Source organism: Stenella coeruleoalba (assembly GCF_951394435.1).
Source record: "Stenella coeruleoalba genome assembly, chromosome: 5".
Taxonomy (NCBI): Eukaryota; Metazoa; Chordata; class Mammalia; order Artiodactyla; family Delphinidae; genus Stenella; species Stenella coeruleoalba.
In genome coordinates, this window is record NC_137150.1 from 98765336 (window position 1) to 98778538 (window position 13203).

Genomic DNA, 13203 nt, shown 5'->3' on the forward strand with positions numbered 1-13203 from the left:
TAATACATGTAGAAAACATCAGGGAAATAGAAAATTGCTATGAAAGTAAGAAGTAATAATTGCTACAGGCAAGATCCAGTGATGCAAAACTTAAAGGAGAAACAAGATAGTTTATAGTCTCAAAATATCTCTACCAACTATCTATTAATTGCTAATGTGGTGTTAACATATTTTCATAGATTTTTTGATTCTCCTCCCTCGAGGCAATAGAGCATAGTATCTCTTGTTCCTGATCTTAGTGGAGATGCTTTTAGCTTTTCACCATTGAGTATGATGTAAGCTGTGGGCTTAGCATTTATGGCTTTTATTATATTGAGGTATGTAACCTCTATACCCACTTTCTGGAGAGTATTTTTCATAAATTGATGTTAAATTTTTTTCAGAAGGTTTTTTCTGAATGTATTGAGATGATCATATGATTTTTATTCTTCAATTTTTTTGCTGTGGTGTATCACATTGATTGAGTTGCAGAATTTGAACCATCCTTGCATACTTGGGATAAATCCCACTTGATCATGGTGTATGACTCTTTTAATGTATTGTTGAATTTGGTTTGCTAATATTTATTTGAAAATTTTTCTGCCTCTATGTTCATCATTGATATTGAACTGTAATTTTTTTTTGTGTGATATATTTTTCTGGTTTTGATATCAGGGTAATCCTGGCAATGTAAAATGAGTTTGGAAGCTTTCCTTCCTCTGTAATTTTTTAGAATAATTTGAGAAGAATGGGTGTTAACTCTTCTCTAAATGTTTGATAGAATTCACCTGTGAAGCTCTCTGGTCCTGGACTTTTGTTTGTTGGGATTTTCTTTTTTTTTTTTTTTAACTGATTCAATTTCTGTACTGGCAATTGGTCTGTTCATATTTTCTGTTTCTTCCTGGTTCTGTCTTGGGAGATTGTACATTTCTAGGCATTTATCATATTCTTCTAGGTTGTCCATTTTATTGGCATATAGTTGTTCATAATAATCTCTTATGATCTTTTGTAATTCTGTGGTGTTGATTTTCACTTCTTCTTTTTCATTTCTGGTTCATTGATTCAGGCCCTCTCTCTTTTTCTCTTGATGAGTCTAGCTAAAGGTTTAACAGTTTTGTTTATCTTTTCAAAGAACCAGTTTTTAGTTTCGTTGATCTTTTCTATTTTTTTCTTTTAGTCTCTGTTTCATTTATTTCTGCTCTGATCTGTATGATTTCATTCCTTCTAGTAACTTTGGTTTTTGTTTGTTCCTTTTTTCTAGTTCCTTTAGGTGTAAGGATGGGTTGTTTATCTGAGATTTTTCTTACTTCCTGAGGTAAGCTTCTTTCGCCATAAACTTTCCTCTAATAACTGCTTTTGATGCGTCCCGTAGATTTTGGATCACTGTGTTTTCATTTTCATTTTTTCCTGTTTTTTAAAATTTCTTCTTTGATTTCATCATTGATCCATTGATTGTTTAGTAGCATGTTGTTTAGCTTCCACATGTTTGTGTTTTCTGGGGGATTTTTTTCTCATTATTGATTTCTAGTCTCATAGCATTGTGGTCAGAATGCTTCATATGATTTCAACTTTCTTAAATTTCCTGAGGCTTGTTTTGTGCCCTACCATGTGTGATGTATCCTGCAGAATGTTCTAAGTGTACTTGAAACAATGTGTTTTCTTCTGTTATGGGATGGAATGTTCTATATACATATCTATTAAGTTCATTCAGTCTAATGTGTCCTTTAAGGCCAGTGTTTCCTTACTGATTTTCTGTCTGGATGATCCATCCATTGATGTAAGTGGAGTGTCAATGTCCCCTACTATTATTGTGTTATTATCAATATCTCCCTTTATGTTCACCAATATTTGCTTTATGTATTGAGGTGCTCCTATGTTGGGTGCATACATATTTACAATTGTTGTATCTTCTTGGATTGATCCCTTGATCATTATGTTATGTACTTCTTTGTCTCCTATTACAGTCCTTGTTTTAAAGTCTATTTTGTCTGATATAAGTATTGCTACCCTAACTTTATTTTGATTTCCATTTGCATGGAGTAACTTTTTTATACTTTTTCAGTCACTGTGTGTCTTTAGATCTGATGGGAGTGTCTTGTAGGCAGGATAAATATGGGTGTTGTTTTTGTATCCCTTCAGCCATTCTACATCTTTGGATTAGAGCATTTGGTCCTTTTACATTTAAAGTAATTCTTGATAGTATGTACTTACTGCTATTTTGTTAATTGTTTCAGGGTTGTTTTTGTTCCTTTCTTTGTTCCTTTCTTCTTTTGTTTTCTTCTCTTATGATTTGAATACTGTTTTTAGTGTTATGTTTGGATTCCTTTCTATTTCTGTGTGTTGTATCTATTATGATTCTTGGTTTGTGGTTACCATGAGGTTTATATATAGCAATCTATATAGGGGTATAGGTCTTGATTATACCACAACTCTGCCCCTGTTACCTATCTCTATGTGGTTCCTTCTTTATATCTTTAGTTGTAGATATTTTCTGGTAGATTCTGGTCTTTCTTATCATGTTCTGTAAATAGATGTAATTTTGATGTGTCTGTAAGAAGAGGTGAGCTCAGGGTTTTTGTACTCTGCCATGTTGGCCCAGGTAACCTATTGTCTCTGTTTGAAGTTTAAATGTAGTTTAAGAAATTATGTGTGGTAGCCAAGTTGACAACAGGTGGACTTGTGATGGTTAATTTTTTGTGTCAAGTTGACATGGCCTAGGGATGCCCAGATATCTAGTTAACATTATTTTTTTGTGTGTCTGTGAGGGTGTTTCTAGAACAGATTAGTACTGAACTAGTGGACTAAGTAAAGTTGATTGCAGCACCCTTTGTGGGTGGGTGTCATCTCATCCATTATGGGCTTGAATGGAACAGAAAGGCAGAGGAAGGCTGATTGATCAGGAACATGAATCTTATTTTGCCCTCCATGCTCTTGTTTCTCAGGGTTTCATACATGTAGTGGAATATATACCATTGGCTCTCCAATTTCAAGCCTAAAACTACCGTCAGCTTTCCTGGATCTCTACCTTGCAGATAGCAAATCATGGGTCTCCTAAGCCTCCATAATAAGGTGAGTCACATCTAATAGTACAAGTCTTTAGATATAGGTGTAGATATGGATATGGAAGTACATGAAGATGTAGATTTATATAGAGAGTGATATAGGTTGATCTCTATATCTGTCTACATGTATGTGTATGTATGTGTGTATATGTATTGTGGAGATAGATATAGATATAGATTTCCTATTGGTACTATCCTGGACAATACTGACTAATACAAACACTGAATATTTAGTGAACCACATTCTTTATATTGAAAAATAAATGGAAATATCATGATGCAGTTGTTAACTGTAACCCCCAAATGAAGCTGACTTAGAAGGTACCTTCTCAAACAAGGTATCATCATATTTTTATAGCATAAGGAATAACTTGTATATGAAACTTCTTTGAGAATGGTGGTCCAAAATTTGATCCAGCCTGACAACTAATTTTTTTCTAGTGAAATCAATGTATCTCTCCTGGAAGTTGACCTGGTCTAATCTGTACCCACCTCCTGAAATATGTAATAATGACATTGTTAGAAATACTTTAATCCAAAGATCTAACTAAAGGGCTTCTCCTGATATATCCCAGGAGCTAATCCTCATGATAAAAAGAATAAGATTAATTCACTTTATGTGTATGATACTTGTGATTATCTTAAAAGAAACAGGGTGGTGAACGGACATGCAGTAGCCATCCCAGGCAAAGTGATCTCCCTGAACTCATTACAAGATTGAAAATAAGGGATGCACTCTTACTTCATCTGAAGTATTTTTGAAGTCATATTTATTTCAATTGTTTGTATATTTCATAAATACTTATTTAGGACCTCATGTGTGTAAACAGCTGTGCTAAGTACCACAAAAGATTGAAGAATAATCAGACTTGTAAGTCTGTAGGCCAAAAATAAGTATTACACAAGGTCATTTGTGGTCTAAAAGAACAAATAAACTACTCAGTGTTTCTAACGAGGAAGCATTCCTATTCTCTCTGAGGTAATCTGGAAATGCATCATGGAAACTGTAGCATTTAAGGTAGACTTTGAAGAAAGGACCATTTCAATTGTAAACAAAGACAGATGTACCTGTAGAGAGCATTCTCAGTGGACAGACCTGTATGAACAAAACCATGTACCTGAGAGGAAAGTTTGTGCAGAGGCTGTCAGTAATTCATTTTGGGTATAACATATGGTCCATTAGGAAAATTGTGGAGGCAGAGATTTCAGAATTAAATCAAATCTGGGGGGAAAGTCCTCAAATAATGCCAGCATAAGCAAATGCAAGGTAATATGTTTAGATGTAGGTGTGTTTATATATCATGTTATCTATACATAGATCTGAAAATTAAACATGTCTATTCATATATGAAGTTCTGCATACATGTACCATATATACACACAATCTGGTAGCAATGGCAATCCACTAAAATTTATTGAAGAGGAATATTATTTAATCAGAGTTTTGTTTATGAAGAATAATCTGACACTAATGTTTGGGAAGTAAGAGAATATCAACATAGTATAAAGGAAGTAACAAGACTATTGCAAATGACAAATATGAGTAATTTTAGGGTGAGGGCCTCAGTCGTGTCGGTAGGAATGTGTATGGAATCAGTGGTGAGACTGGAAGGTCAGGGATGGACCTGAAGATGAATCACTTATTATTCATAGAGTATGGAGTGAGACAAAAGCTAACATTTAAGGACTTTGGGGGGCACAAATCATGCCCCCATGATTTGGGGGACTTTGGGGGAACAACTCTTGTTCATTTTTATGTCTTTTCTAGCTACTCACTGGACTCACCAATATCATATCATCTTAAAACTATTTGAACTTTGGTAATACGCATATGAAGCCTCTTTTACTCAACAATATATTCTAATAACCTTTACATGTTACTTCTTTTTTTTCTTATCAGTTTCTTTATTTTTAAATTGTAGGAAGGATTAATCCATTTCCTTCCTATTCTATCATTTCTCTTTTCTTCTCTATGCCCATCCCAATTAAATCTGAAATCTCATCTCTTAGCTTTCTGAATTAGTAAAGCTTTTCAGATTACCATACAACATACAAGAAAACCGGACAGTGCCTTTCAAGGCATCATAGACAGTGAGAGGCAGCTTCCCTTTTCTCATTATTTATAGACACACACTTAGCTAAAAGCATCCTCTTACAATTTGTTCTTTCACTTATTTAATTCCTTTCTCATTTTTTCTTATTGCCTTCTCATTTCTGCTGATTTCTCTGTGTAATATGAGAATTAAGTCCCCACAAGAAATAAATTTCACCATGTCCCAAATAGAATGTAATGAAAGTCCTTTTGGTGGCTAGCAAAATTCCTGTAATTGGCCTCTGTTTCCTTAAACACAAACCTGCCTCCACTGTGGAGGTAAACATGATATGAGCTTCCAGGCTGCACAGCTGTTTTACTATCAAAAAATCATATTCAGTTTTTTTTCAGAGCAATTGTGCTGTTATAGTGCATCATGCATTTATGGAGCCACATTGAGAACATATGTGTAAAATATATTAATTTGTTTTCCTCTTTAATTAATTTGACTTGAACACTTGATTAAATTTTTCTATGGTTTTTATACTTTTGACTAATATATGCACATATTTTAATATATTTATTAGTACTCCTACCTTAAGTTGTAAAATCTCTAGGGCAATTGTAAGTGCAAAAACTTTGAACACTAATCAACACATGTCTAATCTGCACACTTATGTGACTTTTAATGAATGGAGAACAGATATTAGTATGAGATCTAAGCATTTTCTTTAGCATTTTTGCCAGAGAACCTATGATTTTCTTATTTCCCAGACTATAGATCACTGGATTTAACAAAGGAATTATGACAGTTCAAAATAGAGAATCCACTGTATCTTGGGCATCTGCTTCTGCAGATCCAGGGAGCACATACATGGAGAATAGAGGGTCATAGTATAAAGAGATAGTTAAGAGATGGGCTCCACTTGTGTAGAAGGCTTTCCTTATGCCTTGTACAGACTTCTTTTTTAATATTGTAAAGAGAGCAACTTTATAAGGGACAAGAACAGTCAGAATTATGCACAACTGTATTGACCCAGAGAAAATAAATACAATCAGAAAATTAATGGAAGGGTCAGTACAGGAAATTTTAAACAATGGTACAATGTCACAGTATATGTCCTGTATTATGATAGAATTATAGAACGTTAATCTGAATTTAAAAACATTATGAAGTATGGCATGAACAAGGCCACCTAAAAATGACAAAACCAACAGCTGGATGCTTAGTCTATTGGTTAGAATTACTAGATAATGTGACGGTTTGCATATGGTCACACAGCGATCATATGCCATTGTTACCAACAAAACCCATTTTGTGGTTACACTGATTACAAAGGGAAAAAATTGTATCTTCCATTCAGTGAGAGATATCATTTTGCTCTTGGCAAAGAAATTCACCAACATCTGGCTGGGGCCAGGAGGAGGTCACTGTGGATGATATCCAGGCATCCACAAAAGCCAAATTCCCAAGGAATAAGTATATGGGGATGTGAAGATGAAGGTCATTACATAAAAGAGCAATCAGACCAAGGTGCCCCATGACAGTGATGAGATATATCACCAAGAATACCAGTAACAAGGGGATTTGCCATTTTTGTTGATATGTAAGTCCTATGAAAATAAACTCTATCAGTAACATTGCATTTTCTTTTTCCATATCCTCACTGGGCAGTGTCTGAAATACATGGAGTAAATGAAAGGAATAGTCAGTAAGAAATTATAAAGTGAAACTATGGAGGAAGAGAGTTGAAATGAAACATGCACTTCAGAATTTCCTCTTAATTTTGTTTATTATACCTCCTTAATAGATGGGATCTTTTCTTTGCGGGGGGGATGGAAATAAATGCAATCATTTAAATTCAAAAAATGTGAATCAATGGACAGACTTAGAAAAATGAAAGACATTCTAAATATGTGCTAAATTTATGGACTTTATTATGTTGAGATATGTTCCCTTTATACCCACTTTGAGGAGAGTTTTTATCATGAATAGATGTTGAATCTTGGCAAGTGCTTTTTCTGCATCTATTGAGATGATCATATGATTTTTATCATTCCTTTTATTAATATGGTGTATCACATTATTTGTGAATACTGAACCATCTTTTCATCCCTGGAATAAACCCAACTTGATCATGGTATATGATCCTTTTTATATTTGTTGGATATGGTTTGCTAATATTTTGTTGAGGATTTTTGCATCTATCTTCATCAAAGATATTGGCTTATTATTTTCTTTCTTTAGTGTCTTTGTCTGGTTTTGGTATCAGGATAGTGGTGGCCTCATAGGATGAATTTGGGAGTGTTCCCTCCACTTCAGTTTTTGAAATGGGTTGAGAAGTTTAGGTATTACCTCTTCTTTATATGTTTAGTACAATTCCCCAGTGAAGCTGTCTGGTCCTGTACTATTTTTTTTTTAATAGATCTTTATTGGAGTATAATTGCTTCACAATACTGTTAGTTTCTGTTGTACGCCATAGTGAATAAGCCATATGCATACATATGTCCCCATATCCCCTCCCTCTTGAGCTTCCCTCCCATCCTCCCTATCCCACCCCTCTAGGTGGTCACAAAGCACTAAGCTGATCTCCCTGTGCTATGCTGCTGCTTCCCACTAGCTATTTTACATTCGGTAGTGTATATATATCAATGCTACCCTCCCTTCACCCCAGCTTCCCCCTCCCACCCCGTGTCCTCAAGTCCATTCTCTATGTCTACATCTTTAAATTGCCTGTTTCTACTTGATTCAGTTTTGGCAGGGGGGCAAATTTCTTGAAATATACACCCTGCCAAAACTGAATCAAGAAGATGCAGGACCATTGGTCCTGTATTTTGTTTGAAGGGACTTTTAAAAATTACAGATTCTATTTCACTACTGGTGACCAGTCTGTTCAAATTGCTTGTTTCTTCTTGATTCAGTTTTGGCAGGGTGTATATTTCAAGAAATTTGCCCATTTTTTCTAGGTTGTCCAATGTGTTGGCACATGACCATTTGTAGTATTCTCTTAAGATTTTTTGGATCTCTGTGTTATCAGCTGTTATTTCTCCGCTTTCATTTCTTATTTTATTTATTTGGGTCCTTTCTTTTCTTATTGGTTAGCCTGGTTAATGGTTTATCAATTTTTTATCATATCAAAGAACCAGTTCTAGATTTCTTTGATCTTTTCTATTGTCATTTTGATCTCTGTTTTGTTTATTTCCTCTCTGACCTTTATTATTTCCTTCCTTCTGCTAACTTTGGGCTTTGTTCTTCTTTTTCTAAATCTTTTAGTTGGTAGGTTAGGTTGTTTATTTGCTTTTTGTTTGTTTGTTTGTTATTGAGAATGGCCTGAATGGCTATAAAGCCTCCTCTTAGAAATGCTTTCGCTGAATCATACAGATTTTGGAGTGTTGTGCTTCCATTCTCATTTGTCTCAAGGTACTTTCTGATTTCTGCTTTGATTTCATCATTGACCCATTGGTTTTTTAGTAGCATGTTCTGTCATCCCCACTTGTTTGTTCTTTTCTCATTTTTCTTCTTGTAATTGACTTCTAGTTTCATAATGTTGTGGTTGGAAAAAATGCTTTATATAATTTCTATTCTCTTAATTTTGTTGAGACTTGTTTTGTGGCCTAGCCTGTAGTCTTGTCCTGGGGAACATTCCATATGCACTTGAAAAGAAAGTATATTCTGCTATTTTTAGCTGTAGTGTCCTGTATATATCTATTAAGTTCTACTTGGCTTACATGTCATTTAAGACCACTGTTGCCTTATTGCTTTTCTGTCTGGATGATCTGTCCATTGATGTAAGTGGGCTGTTAAAGTACCCTACCATTATTGTATTATTTTCAATTTCTCCCTTTATGTCTGCTAGTATTTGTTTGATATATTTAGGTGCTCTTGTATTGGGTGCATATATGTTAATGAGTATAATATCTTCTTGTATTAATACTTTGATCATAATATAATGCCCTTCTCTGTCTTTCATTATAGCCTTTGTTTTAAAGTCTATTTTGTCTGATGTGAATATTGCTAACCCCCACTTACTGGTCATTTCTGTTTATATGAAATATCTTTTTCCAACTCTTCCTTTTCAGTCTGTTTGTCTTTATCCCTGAAAGCAGTCTCTTGAAAGCAGCCTATTGAAGGGTCCAATGAGCCATTCTTTGTCTTTTGATTGGAGCATTTGGTCCATTGTCACTTACAGTAATTATTGACATTTTATTACTTGTTTTCTGGTTGTTTTTGTAGTTCTTCTCTGTTCATTCTTTCTTCTTTTTTCTTCCTTTGTGGTTTTATTATTTTCTTTAAGATTATGCTTGCATTCTTTGTGTGTGTGTGTGTGTGTATGTGTGTGTGTGTGTGTGAATCTATTGTACATTTTTGATTTGTGGCTACCATGGGATTCCTAAATGTTGACCTGTATGTCTACTTGCGTTAAACTGGTAGTTGTTTACACTCAAACACAGTCTAAAAGATCTACATTTTTACTCCTCTACCTAACATTTTGTGTATTTGATGTCATATTTTATATCTTCATGCTTATCCCTTGACTATTTACTGTAGTTAAAGTTGCTTTTACAATTTTTTGTCTTTTAATCTGCACACTGGCTTATTTAATTGATTGGTCCTCCCTCCTTACTATATATTTGCCTTTCCTAGTGAGATTTTTTCCCTTTCTTACAGATTCTTATTTCTTTTCCATTCGGAGAAGACCCTTCACCATTTGAGTATTGATGAATTTCTTTAGTTTTTGCTTCTTTGAGAATTTCTTTATCTCTCATTCTATTCTAAATCATAATCTTGAGGGATAGAGTATCCTAGGTTTCAAGCTTTTCCCTTTCAGGACTTTGAATACATTATGCTACTCTCTTCTGGCCTGCAAAGTTTCTGCAAAGAAATCAGCTGATAGTCTTATGGGGATTCATTTGAATATGGCTCTCCTTTTTGTTGCTGCCTTAGAGTTCTCTCTTTAACTTTTGTTAGGACATGTCTTGGTATGGGTCTATTTGGGTTCATCTTCTTTGGGACCCACTGTGCTTCATGTACCTGGATATCTATTCCTTCTTCAGGTTTGGGAAATTTTCAACTACAGTTTCCTCAAATACATTTTTTCCACCATTTTCTCTATTTTCTCCTTCTGGAACCCCTATAATGTGAATGTAGAAACACTTCATGGTATTCCAGAGTGCTTTTATTTTTTAAACTTGTTTTTCTTCCTATTGTTCTGTTTGGTTGATTTTCATTATTCTGTCTTCCAAATCACTTATGCATTCTTCTGTATCAGTTGGTCTGCTATTCATTTCTTCTAGTGTGTTTTTTATTTCAGCTATTAAATTATTCATTTTTGACTGGGTCATTTTTGCATTCTAGTCCCTTGTCAAATTGTTCAGTGTTTAGATCAATTATTTTCCCCAATTCAGTTCACATTTTTCCTACCAATGTTTGAATTTTTTATCTGGTAAATTGTTTATTTATGTTTTATTATTTATTTTTTTAGAAGCCATGAGGATTGGGCTTTGAGGGGGCCCTGTTCCCTTTAAGTGTGTCTTTTTCCCTCTCCCTGTGTTAGAACCTTTGCCCCAGCAGAGGGGAGTGTTAAAATGAGTGGGTCACATGCACAGAGGTTCAGTGTGCTGCCTGTGCAGGTGTCCATGGCTCTGCTAAGAGATCTGGGTGGCTTCTGAGGTGCCACTTTAGTAAGTGCCATCAATGGCCACCACTGTCCCACCCAGGCTCTACCCTGGGCCCGGATGGCCTCTAAGTCCCATGATCAAGATTCTTCCCCAGTTGTGGCCACCCCCAATCTAATCTATTTTGTTTACTGTCCTCATAAAGACTATCAATCTTAGCAGTACAACTGCTCCATTATATTCCCACAAATTGGCTATCATTATCCTTTTAAATGTTTTCCAAACTGGTAGCTCTTCTTTCCCCTCACCCCATAGAAGTAAAATAAATAAAACAAAAATTTTAAATTTCATTTATTTAAATTGAAATAAGTTAAATATATTTCTTAAACTTATTGGATATTTTTAATTCTTCAGTTGAATGTTCAGTGGCCCTTCCTTCCATTCAGATGTTTGCATGTTTTAATGAATTGTAAGAGTTCCTTATATATTAAAGGTATTAAACTTTTTCTTTCCCTCATAAATGTCTTAAATATCTTTTCTTGTATTTTTATGTGGCTGTTAACTCTTCTATTTTATTATTATATAAAAGTTTTTAAATTTTATGTAGTCATTGTAAGAGGAACAATTCATGAAAACAAAGACCTTACCCACTAGTTAAGAAGAGGAAATTTAATTTAGCAAATGGTTTGAAAGTGTTGTAAAATCAAAAAGTCAAACAGGGAATAGTAAGGCAGCCCAGAGATTACTAATGGTAGGAAGCTCCCATGAGGATGAGTGGTTAGTTAACAGAACCCATGATTTGACCCGCATGAGCAGTTTCCCTGCAGGAGGTGGACTCAGTGATAAGATGCAGCTTGTGCTGGAGACACTCCCTACAGCAGTGGAACAGGGCAGAAATATTGTGGGTTTCCCCCCACTCTTTAGTTACAGTGCTCATCATTGTCCAAATCTAGCCAGAAGACATTTGAAAGGGAGGGAGTCTGGGAAATAGAGTTTACAGTGGTCCCTAATTATAAAACAAAACACAGGAGAGGAAGTTGGAAAATGGATTGAGGCCAAAAGGCAAATAATCAGAGAATCACATACATCAGTTAATCTGCTTATTATTTCTAGATTTGGTCTTTTGGTAATAAATCCTTTCCTTGATATTTCAAAGTATGAAATTTTTTACTGAGGAAAATCGTGAAAAATCATGTCTAACTCTTTAGTAGGTAATATATATGAGTTCTAGCTTAGTGCCTAGCAGATAGTAGGTTCTCAGTAAATTATTTTTTTCTTTCATAATTGTAAGGATCAATAAGTGTTTTTGTTTATAAATGTAGAATTTTTAACATTTTATATCTCAATATGCTTGATCAGCATCTCCAGGTTTTTGTTAATGCTATGCATATATCAGTACTCATAATTGGAATCAGTCCAGGTTAGTGGTATTCCTAATCTGAAGGGACTCATCTACAATTTTTCTGATTCTAAGAAAATTGTGTAAAATTTTCTGAAGTATATCAGAGTAGACTAAAAGCTTGCTTTTATACTTTAGTTTTTCTAACATTTAGAAGAGAAAACCCTTTAAATCTTAATATAATTTTTGAGGACAAATTTTGTTTGGGCCTTTGCTTTTTGTTTGTTTGGAGGCCCAACCTCCAGCCTGGGAACCAAGATCCCACAAGCCACGTGGCTCAGTGGAAAAAAAAAAAAAAAAGAAAAAAAGGAGCAGTACAATAACAAAGAATAAAAAATAAAATTAGAAAGGTAAAAAATATATTATGAAAAATAAAAATATAATTGAAACAACTGCAACAAGGTAAAACAAAACCACAACAGAAAAAAGAAAAAAAAAAGGGGGGGAACAAGCCAAAAGGAGCAGAACAATAACAAAGTATAAAGAATAAAATAAATTTTGAAAAATAAAAGATTTATTAGAAAAAATAAAAATATAAATGTGTCAACAACAACAAGGTAAAACAGAACCCCAACCTAAAAGAAGAAGAAGAAAAAAAAAGTCCTTGGCTATAGGGGGCGTGGAGTTTAGGCGGGGGTGGAACTTAGGCAGGGGTGGGGCCTAGGCAGGACTTAGGCTCAGGACGCACACAGCCAGAAAAGGCCTTTGGGGCGGGGCCTAGGCAGGGCGATGTTAAAGCGAGGTGCAGGGCCTCTGCTTAGGACCTGCGTGGAAGGGGAAAGGCAGCATGAGTGGAGTGTGGGGTTCTGGAGTTTGGAGGTAGGGCCCTGGGTGAGGGTGTGTGGGTGGGGTTTAGGCCCAGCACATTGGAGGGGGTCTCTGAGTATAGAGGTAGGGCCCTGGGTGGGGGTGTAGGGACAGGGCTTGGGCTCTCTGCGGTAAGAGGGAAGCTCCGAGGGCAGAGGATTAGGCCTGAGAGCCCAACAGGCTCCCCAGTGCCTAAGTGGACAGGGAAAGTGCTGGCCACGTTCCTTTCCATTCCTCCGTTACCCTCTCAGGGTCTCCCACAGGGTCTCCCCCATCCCCTCTGGACCCCTAACCATGGATGGATCCTG

The 13203-nt window shown here is 35.4% G+C and overlaps 1 pseudogene across 1 annotated transcript; it reads right to left on the minus strand.

The window, feature by feature from the left end:
• Nucleotides 1-5670: 5670 nt before the first annotated feature.
• LOC307186390 (olfactory receptor 5H2-like) lies at nucleotides 5671-6760 on the minus strand (annotated as a pseudogene). Its single transcript has one exon. The product of its transcript is annotated as an olfactory receptor 5H2-like (transcript).
• Nucleotides 6761-13203: the final 6443 nt, after the last annotated feature.